The sequence below is a fragment of the Rutidosis leptorrhynchoides genome, chromosome 2 (genome assembly GCF_046630445.1).
Source record: "Rutidosis leptorrhynchoides isolate AG116_Rl617_1_P2 chromosome 2, CSIRO_AGI_Rlap_v1, whole genome shotgun sequence".
NCBI classification, from domain to species: Eukaryota; Viridiplantae; Streptophyta; class Magnoliopsida; order Asterales; family Asteraceae; genus Rutidosis; species Rutidosis leptorrhynchoides.
In genome coordinates, this window is record NC_092334.1 from 686,091,919 (window position 1) to 686,103,321 (window position 11,403).

The window sequence follows — 11,403 nt, forward strand, 5'->3', positions numbered from 1 at the left end:
GTGGTTTAAGTGTTGTACCACTTCTTGTGGTAATAGCTTTAGCTGTTTCATTCCGGGGGTTAGCATTTCTATCACTAGGTAGACTTCCCGGTTTTCTTTCACCTATTAATCTTGTTAGGTTACTTACTTCTTGTTCCAAGTTTTGAATAGAAGCTTGTTGATTTCTAAATGCTTGAGCATTTTGTTCATTGGTTTGTTTTTGAGATGTGAAAAACTGCGTTTGAGTTTCAACTAGCTTCGTCATCATATCTTCTAAATTCGGCTTTTTATCATCGGTTTGTTGTAGTTTGTTTTGAAAATTAGGTCTTTGCTGATTGTAAGTATTGTTGGATACTTGTTGATTGCTAGGACCTTGTTAGTTGTTGTATGGAACATTTCGGTTATAATTCTGATTTTGATTGTTGATCGGTCTTGGTGGTTGATAATTATTCTGATAATTATTTCCAGACCTTTGGTTTATGTATGAAATATTCTCTCTTTATTCCATTGTTAATTCAATACTAAGACAATCTTTTGTCAAATGTGGTCCTCCACACTGCTCACAACTAATTCGTATTGAGTGAATATCCTTAGTCATCTTTTCCATTCGTCTCTCGACAGCATCTATCTTTGCGGAAATGGAATCTAAGTCATGGCTAGAATCGGCTCTAGCTGCTTTAGATGATCTAACGATATCTTTTTCTTGGTGCCACTCATGTGAGTGGGAAGCAGTGTTATCAATAATTTTGTAAGCATCAGTTTCGGTTTTCTTCATAATGGAACCACCAGCTGCTATATCTATGTCTTTCCTTGTGGTGATGTCGCATCCTTGGTAGAATATTTGTACTATTTGACAGGTGTCTAAACCATGTTGCGGACATCCTCTTAATAACTTTTCAAATCTTGTCCACGCCTCATATAGAGTTTCATTTGGCTTCTGTGTGAACGTAACAATTTCTCCTTGAAGTCTTACGGCTTTAGATGCCGGAAAGAATTGTTTAAGAAATTTTTCAACTAAAACGTCCCATGTATCAATCGCCCATTCAGGTAACGATTCCAACCAATCTTTGGCTTCTCCCTTTAAAGTCCAGGGAAATAACATGAGATATATCTGTTCATCCTCAACTTCTCTTATTTTAAATAGAGTGCAGATCCTATTAAAGGTACGAAGATCTTCATTTGGATCTTCCTTCGGCGCACCACTAAATTGGCATTGATTAGTCACCATGTGTAGAATTTGTCCTTTGATTTCATAATCTGGCGCATTAATGTCTGGATGAGTAATTGCGTGACCTTGGCCAGTGCGTTTAGGTCTCATTCGGTCTTCCATACTTAAAGGTTCCAGATTCTCCATAATTGAATTTGTTGAATCGGAATCACTAGAGGATTCTAATTTAATGGCTCGTTCCTCAACAATCTCTGTTTGAATGATTGGTGGTTTCGGAGGAAAATTTAATGGTTCAGGATCTATGAATCGTCCCTGAATATTCTCCGGATTCTCAATTGTGAGGTCGGGTTCAAAAAATGGATTATCGGAAATTTGAACTGGAGTGCTTGGTCGACTGGATGACGATTCTAAAGAAAAATCAACGGCGGTAATATTTGCTAAATGTCTTGATCTAGTTACAGGTGGTGAACGTACAAAAGGTGGTGAACGTCTTGATCGGTGCATTCACTGAATATCCTATTAGTTTTTAAAAAGAAAGAAAAATTATATAAGTTATCCAATTAATAGACTTTTCTGATTTTGCCCACGTTTCGAATAGCCAAAAGATGCAGCAGAGGGGCAGGATTCGTTTGGTCTCAATATAATTGAGGACTGTTTGGCTCCAATAACCCGGTCCACGTACAAATCCAACTATTACTACGAACCAAAAAATTTTGATGTCTATTAATTTAACTACTTAAAATAAATTTTCGTAATTTTAAGAAATTTAGATAAGAAGTAGAATAAAAAAATCTATGTCCTAAAACTAGAATGACGAGAAATAAGAAAGAAAAAGAGTGCGTCGAAAAAAGGTCGAAAAATAAAAATAAGAAAGAAAAAGAGTGACTTATAGAACTTAAAAACACTAGACTAACCCAACCTTATTACTATCACTAACTTAAAATTATAATCGCAAATTGAGATTACTAATTGGAATGATAATTGATACATAGGTAAAAGGTGTCTAAAAATATTAAAGCTTACAAGAAAAACTATATCCCAAATGGCAATAACTTAAAAAGAAACTAAAACTTAAAAAGGCGTCGCAAAATTCTAAAGTACCTAAATCTTAGTCTAAAGAAAAAACACTTAAGGAATTTTACGGCAAAGCCTAAAAATCTAGAAGTAAAAAAAATAACTATGGCAAAAACTATATCTTAAAACTAAATACGAGCGAAAAATACAAATATTACGCTAAAATAATTAAAAAGGGACAAAATATAAAAATATACAAAAAGTTGTAAAAAGTACAATTTTTATAAAAATATTATTTTTATATTATTTATTTTATTAAACTATTAATTTTATATTTTAATTAAACTAATTTAACTAAAATACAATTTAATTTAAAAACTTAAAACTAATTATAATAATAAATAAGTAATTAGGGTTAATAATAATAAATAAATAATAATTACCCCGTATTTAATGCTGATTAGGGTTTCTGTCGGCGTGTCAGAGTGTCTCCGCGAGTCGCGGTATTCGAAGCTGCAAACTCCGCGAGTCGCGGGGTTCCAATTTTCAGATGACAGGTTGATTAAAATTCGACGCGTTTTTTTTTTATATTCTGTTTTATATTTTCTGTTTAAATAAAAATATTTAAATAATAAAAACTTATATTTAAAAACTAAAATAAAAATAGAACTACTTTATAATTTTAAAAATATCTTAAAAATAGATTTATATATATATTAAAAAAAATTCGGTTTTTTTTTTATGTTTTAAATAAAAATATTTAAATAAAACTTATATTTTTATAAAATAAAAATAAAGAAACTTTATAAAACTTAAATATTTAACAAAATCTTAAAAAAATATATATAAATTTTTGTTTTCTTTTTATATTTTCGAATAATTAAAAACGTATTTTTACAAAAGTGAATTTTAATAAAAGTAAACTAAAAATAAAAATCTTTTTTTTTTATATATAGCGTTGCGCTTTCGGCTTTTAAGCTAGATTGTTCCCCGGCAGCGGCGCCAAAAATACTTGATGTCAAAGCTAAGGGGTATAAAATACTATTAAATTTTTACAAGGAAATACTATTAAATACGATACAATTTTACACAAGATATTTATTTATTTATAGAATGAATATACTTAAACCTTGCTACAACACTTATAGGCAGTGTACCTAATCGTACAGTAGTGTAGTTTTTAGTAAGTCCGGTTCGTTCCACAGGGAAAATCTTTAAACAAAGCTTAACGCTATATTAGTTTACTTTTATAAAAATACAAATATATATATAAGTAATATTATTATTATAAAGGGGGGTTTTTACCGTTTAATGACCGGTTTGTCGATTTTAAAACTTTAGTCGCAGTTAAAACCAAATGTAAAATATTAAATAAATAAAAGACTTAATTTAAAGCATAAAGTAAATAGCGATAATGAAATTGCGATAAATAAAAGTGCGATAAAATAAACTTGCGATAATTAAAAAGTACGATAATTAAAAGTGCAATTTAAATACAATAACAATAAATAAAAGTGCTATAATTAGAAGTGCAATTAAATATAAAATAAAGGGAATTAAATATGAAATAAAAGAATTATGCTTATTTAAACTTCCGTAATCATGATGTTTGACGTGTTGATTTTAGTTTTATGCCCATGGGTTAATTGTCCTTTGTCCTGGATTATTTAATATGTCCGTCTGGTTTTTGTCCATAACAGTCCATCAGTCATAAATATAAAGTGCGAGTGTCATCGTCAAATTATCCTTATACCCGAAGTTAAATATTCCAACTAATTTGGGACTTAAACTGTAACAAGATTTTAATACTTTGTTTAATAATTACACCAAGATGTCGACTGAGTGTAACCCAAGGTTTTAATACCCTGTTATCAATTATGCCAAGTGTCCTTGTACATAATTTCACCCCTGTTTTAATAATTCTAGTGGCTATTAATCCATTCCCGTGTCCGGTTAAATGAACGATTATTCGTACATATAAATATCCCGCCCATCGTGTCCGATCGAGTGTATATGGTTATTTATAGGGACGTCCAATTGTAAATCTTTATATTAAAATTAACAAACTATCATTTAGTTAAACAAATATAAAGCCCATTAATAGCCCATAGTCTAATTTCCACAAGTGTCGTTCTTTTGTCCAAACCCCAATTATGGTACAAAGCCCAATTACCCAATTTTAGTAATTAGCCCAACATCATGATTACTTCGTTTTAAATAAGCATAATAATAACTTAGCTACGAGACATTAAATTAAAAAGGTTGAACATAACTTACAATGATTAAAAATAGCGTAGCGTTACACGGACAGAATTTCGACTTACACCCTTACAATATTCGCTAACATACCCTTATTATTAGAATTAAAATTAAAATTAAAATTAAAATATAAATTATAAATATTACGTATAGATAGATGGATGGATATATTGGATATTTTTTTACGATCAGAATGCGCGAGCTTTATAGGCAGTTTCAACATTTGGGGCTCCGCGACTCGCGGCAATTTTTGCCTTCAAACTTCGCGAGTCGCGGAGTTTGAAATTCCAGCTCACCAGCTTTGGCTTCTTTCTTGCCGACGATTTTAAATATTAATATAATATATATATAATTTTTAAGAATTATTTATATATTATATTATATTCATGTGCATAGTTGACTTGTAAGTTTTAGTCCGTTGCGTCGAGCGTTGAGAGTTGACTCTGGTCCCGGTTCCGGATTTTCGAACGTCCTTGCGTACAATTTAATATCTTGTACTTTGCGATTTGAATCTTGTACTCTTGTAATTTCGAGACGTTTCTTATCAATAATTGGAACCTCTTTGATTGTATTTTGTACTTTTGAGCTTTTTGGTCGGTTGCGTCTTCAATTTGTCGAATCTGTCTTTTGTCTTCACCTTTTATTATTTAAAAGAATATCACTTGTAAATAGAACAATTGCAACTAAAAGCTTGTCTTTCTTGAGGAATAATGCTATGAAATATATGTTCGTTTTTAGCATTATCATACATTCCATCAGCGAGTTGTGAATTATTTGGTAGATTCATCAAGACGACAGGGTGAGTGTTAATATCCTATGTGCATATGTATGTGTAGGATGGGTGCGGGTCGGGTGAAGTGGTTCTCGATTATAGAGCTCACTTCACATATAGGTGGATTTGATGGACTTGTGTAATAGGTCTAATTGGCACGGTTGTGCGTTTTGGTTGACCACCTTTGGTGAGGTGCACACCTTGTGTGTACGCTATCACATATGCTTGTGATGTGGATTATACAACCCCAATGGCGAAGGGTTGGCATTGAGTTGTGATTGGAGAAGTGGATCACGTGTGGATGCGGATTCACGATGACGCGTGTAGTTCGGTCATCTTATTGAGGTAGTGATCTCGTGTGGTTGCGGATTCACTAAGGCTCGTGTAGTTCGGCCTACCTCGATGTTGTTGTGGTAATGAAGATAGTAGTCTCGTGTGGATTTGGATTTAATATGGCTCGTGTAGTTCGGCCAATCTTCATTGTGGTAATTGACTTTTGGTATTGGGTTAAGGGGTTAACCTTGGGCGTTGTACGCTTATTTGTTATATATATATATCGTTGTATCGTTGTGATGTAGCTAACCCTCCGGATGTAGCTTGTTGGTGTTGTTCATAGCGTCGTTGGTGAACTTACTTGTTGATTATTAGCTTGTGTATAGCGGTTGAACGGTATGCTTAGATTGCTAGTCTTATACTTGGATGCTCCTGTATGTGTTATTTGATTATTCGTGTGGCGTGTCCATTTTATGCATATATATGTATGTAGTATATTCTCACTCACTAAGCGTTAGCTTACCCTCTCGTTGTTTACATTTTTATAGATTTGCATGGATGCGGTGGCTCGGGTAAGCATGGGAACTAGTGGACTCGCGTAGTTGCTTTAGAAGATCTTGCTTTTGGATTGATTAGGATTGGGTAGCGTATCCCCAATCGCCATGCTCGGTCTTTATTTTGTGTTAAGAATCATGTGGTCATAAACTTGTATTTTGTACGAAAGTCGTAAAACGGCTGATGTGGGCCCGGTGTCGTAAAACTAATTTTATTATTGGAACGTGTTAGTTTTAACTAATATTAAATGTTGTGAAAACTGTTTCATCTAAAAGTGTCGGGAAGTGGGAGATCATTAATCGAAAAATGGAAATTTTGGACAGCAAGCTGTCAGGCTATGTGCGTGCCGCGCACATATGGGGTTGCGCGCCGCGCACCCCTTTTGTATATATAAAAAAAAATTGTTGCATATTCGGTTGGATAACGGGTTGGGTCGTTACATTATGCTAGTATTCAGGTGCTCATGGATTATGTATACTTTGCAACTTTGGGTTGTGCTTATTGAAATCTCGTGGTCAAATGAGATTACACTATATTACGTTATTTAAAACGGTGGTTTACGAACAAGAGAGATAAAACTCGACATGGTATTGTCCACGAATATTTGAAGTTGGACATGATAGTGTCTACAAACATTCGAAACAGGACACAGTGTTGTCTACAAACTTTAAACATGAAACCATTGTGGTCTCATACGTTGTAATTGGTTACTTAAACTTGTGTTTTGCAAACAGGAGAAACAAAACATTTTTGAATGTCATACACGACTAAACTTGACATTAATGTACACAAACATACTAAACTTGGTAAACGTTGTCTGCAAACTTTTAATATTAAATCTTGGTGGTCTTTCACTAATAAACGTTTTCTGAAAATCGTTTCTTAAATATACTATATTGTTTACCTGAAACCTGTAGATTCACCCAACATTATTGTTGACCCGTTTTGTGTGTTTTATTCTCAGGTATTAATTGCTTCTGCTGTAAAACATTGCTGTTACGTAGAAGTCAAGCCAAGCACTGGGACCAGAGTTAACATTCCGTTAATGGATTCTGGCGGGGTGTTATACATACACCTTTTTCCTAAAAAAAAACATACACAAACTCATCTACACCATTTCTTCATCTTCATCAACTAAAGCCACAATCAGTTCAAGTGATTCGTCTACATCACATTCATTTACCCTTTCCTAAAAAGATGCTTTTTAATTTCTAAAAAAAAAAGTTAAACCCTAATTAAATCCCCAATTAAAACCCTAATCAAACATCCGACCAGCTTTGTAGGCTCTGCCACCTTTCGGTTACGCAACTTCCGACAATTGTGCGAAAGTTGCAGGATTCTCACTACTAAATCTGAAATTCGAACATTAATAGATGGTAGTGAGTGAGAATATTGTCGGTGGTGGAGACGGTGGTGCTTCATTATTGATATCTGAATCAAAGATGCTCAAAAATACCTTTCGAATCCTCGATGATCATCCGCTGAACCTGAAAATCACAGAAACGATTCAATTGATTTTCGGATCTGAAATGATTCGATGAATCTCAATCCGATTTCAAGGTTGTTATAGCACAAACACACATCAAGGAATCCAAATATGTTCTTAAATTTGATTGTACAGATCTGAATATTCCTATAGAGTTAAGTTCGTTGACCGCAACTTTGACCGACAATGAACACATACCTGAGATGACTTGGTGATTAGAAAACGAATCTGATTGTTGATATTGATTCCGTTACAACTTATAATCTCGTTTATGTCCTCATACACCGTCGGAATTCGTTGATGGTTATAAAAGAGATGATGAAAGATTGAAAGTGGCTTTTGGTTCTCAGACGTGAAATTGAGGATTTAACATATGAAGGTTTGTGGATTTAACATATGAAGGTTTGTGGTCACGTTTTAATTTGGATTTAATTTTAGAGTACTTATATATTTAGATTGGAATATCAAATTTTATGGTTTATCACTTTGAGAAGAATGAAGAAAAATATAAAATGGAGAAGAATGTGATTTAAGAAGATGGGGATGAAGATGAAGGAGATAAAAAAGCCGAAGATAGGTCAAATGATGAAAATACCCTCACATGACTAACTTTAACGGAAAAAATTAACATTATTAGTCAATTGGACTATCTTTGCTCCTCTTGCATACGACAAGCACTATTCACATTAAAAACCGATACTTTGATAAAGCGTGCAATATGGTACAAAGCACAGTGTTGGTACTATTTTCCGTCTAGCGGCTAAAATGTACCTGTATAAATACTAGAACAGCTTAGCGTGGAGAATTATTGTCGACTAATATATGCCCTTGGGAAAGGATCCCTGCAGACCCGGATCACGGATGAGATATCCGTGGGGTGGCCTTATTAGTCTTGTTGGACCACACTGAGAGTTGGTTCGTTTAGCATTCTGTTGATAAGCGGTTAAGATTCTAGAGTGAGAAAGTACTGTGTGAGAAAGAAAGTGTACTATCTGACAAGTGACTGAACTATGAAATGTGGTGATCCAGGGGGTCTATTTATAGGCGTAGAATGTTCAAAATTCTCGGAAACACGTGTCAGATGCTGATTAATTTGATTGTGCGAGATATCCGGAACCGCCTTTAGCGTGGGCTGACGTGGCTGTGTACCGCTCACGCGCCTATTCTAGGGCTTAAGCATAGAAGCTGCCTACAGGGCTTACGCATGACGCTGGGCGGCCTGGCTGAGCGTTGGACGTATATTAAAAAAAACTGTCACAATTGCTATCTTTTATGTTTTTCGATCATTTCTTTCGTATAAAAATGATGCTTTTATGCGTGTATCCCCTAGGATACACTATTACACAGGGACTATCCGCGAAATTTGTTCTTTAATATATGATATAATAGACCTATATACCACTACCAAAAATTTGAGAATCAAGCCCATCTTCGGTGCAATGTATAGCTTTAACAACTCTAGCCCTCTAGTTCCATCAAAAGCCTCCACTTTCATTTGATCAAAAGTGTTGCATTAAACGTTTTCAAACTGAATTAAAAAACTGTCTTCATTTAACAAAAAATATAGTTTAAAGAAAATTTCTACTAATATGTCGAAGTTTATTTTGAAAAGTGTTGAGGTTTAAGATGAAGAAAAAATATAAACATATACACACATAATTTTATATTTGAACGTGCTTGACCATCTCCATTAGTGATGGGCAAAAGTGACTTGTGGGGGTGGGGTGGGGTGTTCGACGCTGACGTGGAAGGCGTTTTGATAAACTGCGAAATAATTGGGTAACGTATTGATTGGCGTGTTAGGGGTAGAGGTGAATATTTTTAATTAATTTTTCATTTTTCTTATTGTATAAATTATTTTAGCTTTTATTTTGTTTAATTAGTTAGATTATTATTTTGTAATTATTAAAACAAATTCAATAAATAAAACACATTTAAATTAGAATTAATAAAACGATTACAATTTAGCAAAAGTCCTAAAAATGGAAAAATTACAATAATTAAAAACAGAAAAATTTCGACAAGTTCATAAAAAAATTTAATATTTTCCGTCAAACGAGTCCTGACTCACGTAGCCTAGCTCGAGACTACTCGAATCGGAAGGCACCCGATTATAACTCGATTTGCCTAATGAGAAAAGACACAACTGAATTCGACTAGTGCGTGCCTTGCCTCATTCTCGTTGTGCATCTCATACGATATTCGTAAACAGGAACAACAATTCTTTTTTCGTCATTGACATACACAATATCTGAAAATGAGATCGATATTTTTTTCAAGGAAGTTGTTCAACTTTGATATATCAAAGTCAGTAACGTAGAATTCATTAAATGATTTTTTCACCACCAACGTATGACTTCCAATTAGACGTTGGTTTACCCCCATAATGTATGTCGAATGAAACGGTAACCATCGTCATTAATAGTGTTTGGGAAGTTATTGTGTTTGAGAAGTTGTATAAAATTTAGAGAAAAAATAGAGTTGAATTGTTTTTATTGAAATTTTATAAAATTATTATTCTTATCATTATTATAATTATTAATTATCGTTATTATTAACATGCATCATTATTATTATTATTATTATTATTATTATTATTATTATTATTATTATTATTATTATTATTATTATTATTATTATTATTATTATTGTATCCGTTGTTACAACGTTCAAAACTTACATAGCCAACCAAACAATGTCACGTGGACTTGCACACTCGAAATTCACCCGTTCCACTGGCTAGCACGCCTCACCCATAAATCCACTAACACGGCGTGCTATAGGCGTGTTACACGCGTGTTAATTTAACATTAGAGCACGCTCGTTAAAAAGAATTTTAGAAAAGTTGAAAAAAGGTGAAGGGGGAGTGGTACCGAATATGAAGAATCAAAACTAGCAATTTATGCTCGAAGTTAAAAAGATCGGATGCATTTTAACTAAAATTATGAGAATAGGTCATTTGAAATTATTGTATTGTATGTATAAATTATATATTGTTGGATTTCAAAAAAAAAAAAAATATATTAATATTAATTGATAATAAAATTAAACATATCGTATCATATTCTAGTTCGTACGTACATAATTCAATTTCAATAGTTGTACTTTGAGTAGGTTAAGTGAACTGAATAAGGCAATAATTGTATTTCCCAAATCTTTTTTCAGGAGCTAGAATCTTAAAAAATTCATTTTACAAATACATACGTATAATATAATTTTATTTATATATCATCATAGATTCGAAATGAATTATTATTCATGTATTGTCTATTAAGTGAGTATTAACTATTATTATATTTTTATTATTAAATAATATTAATGTTTAGTACTCCATTATATGTTATTATACAATATAATTCATATGATATAACACTACAGATAACGCGTTATTTGTGGCCTCACCCACCCCAATATGGCATGACAAACGCCCCACAAACGCATATAATGGGGCGTTTTTAAAAAGGATATTTGGGTCGTTTGTCAAATTGAACCATAGAAGAGAGGGTGTGTTTGTGATTTTTTAATTATTATTTTAATTCTTTTCCTACATTGTACATCACTTTTTAACCTAACCTCTAATTATATGTTGTCACATCACCAACAAACGCTCTTAACAACCTTTCACATTACAACCTCATATTTAACACGTCGTTAACATAACTTAAATTGTCAAATTGAACCATAGAAGAGAGGGTGTGTTTGTGATTTTTTAATTATTATTTTAATTCTTTTCCTACATTGTACATCACTTTTTAACCTAACCTCTAATTATATGTTGTCACATCACCAACAAACGCTCTTAACAACCTTTCACATTACAACCTCATATTTAACACGTCATTAACATAACTTAAAAAAAAAAGGTAGTGATATATACACAACCAATTTTTACAAATA

General features: G+C 32.8%; 1 non-coding gene across 1 annotated transcript; it reads left to right on the top strand.

The window, feature by feature from the left end:
* The first annotated feature begins 842 nt into the window (after positions 1–842).
* On the top strand, positions 843–949 carry LOC139895234 (small nucleolar RNA R71). The gene has a single exon (XR_011775695.1). It is a non-coding gene; the product is annotated as a small nucleolar RNA R71 (small nucleolar RNA).
* Positions 950–11,403: the final 10,454 nt, after the last annotated feature.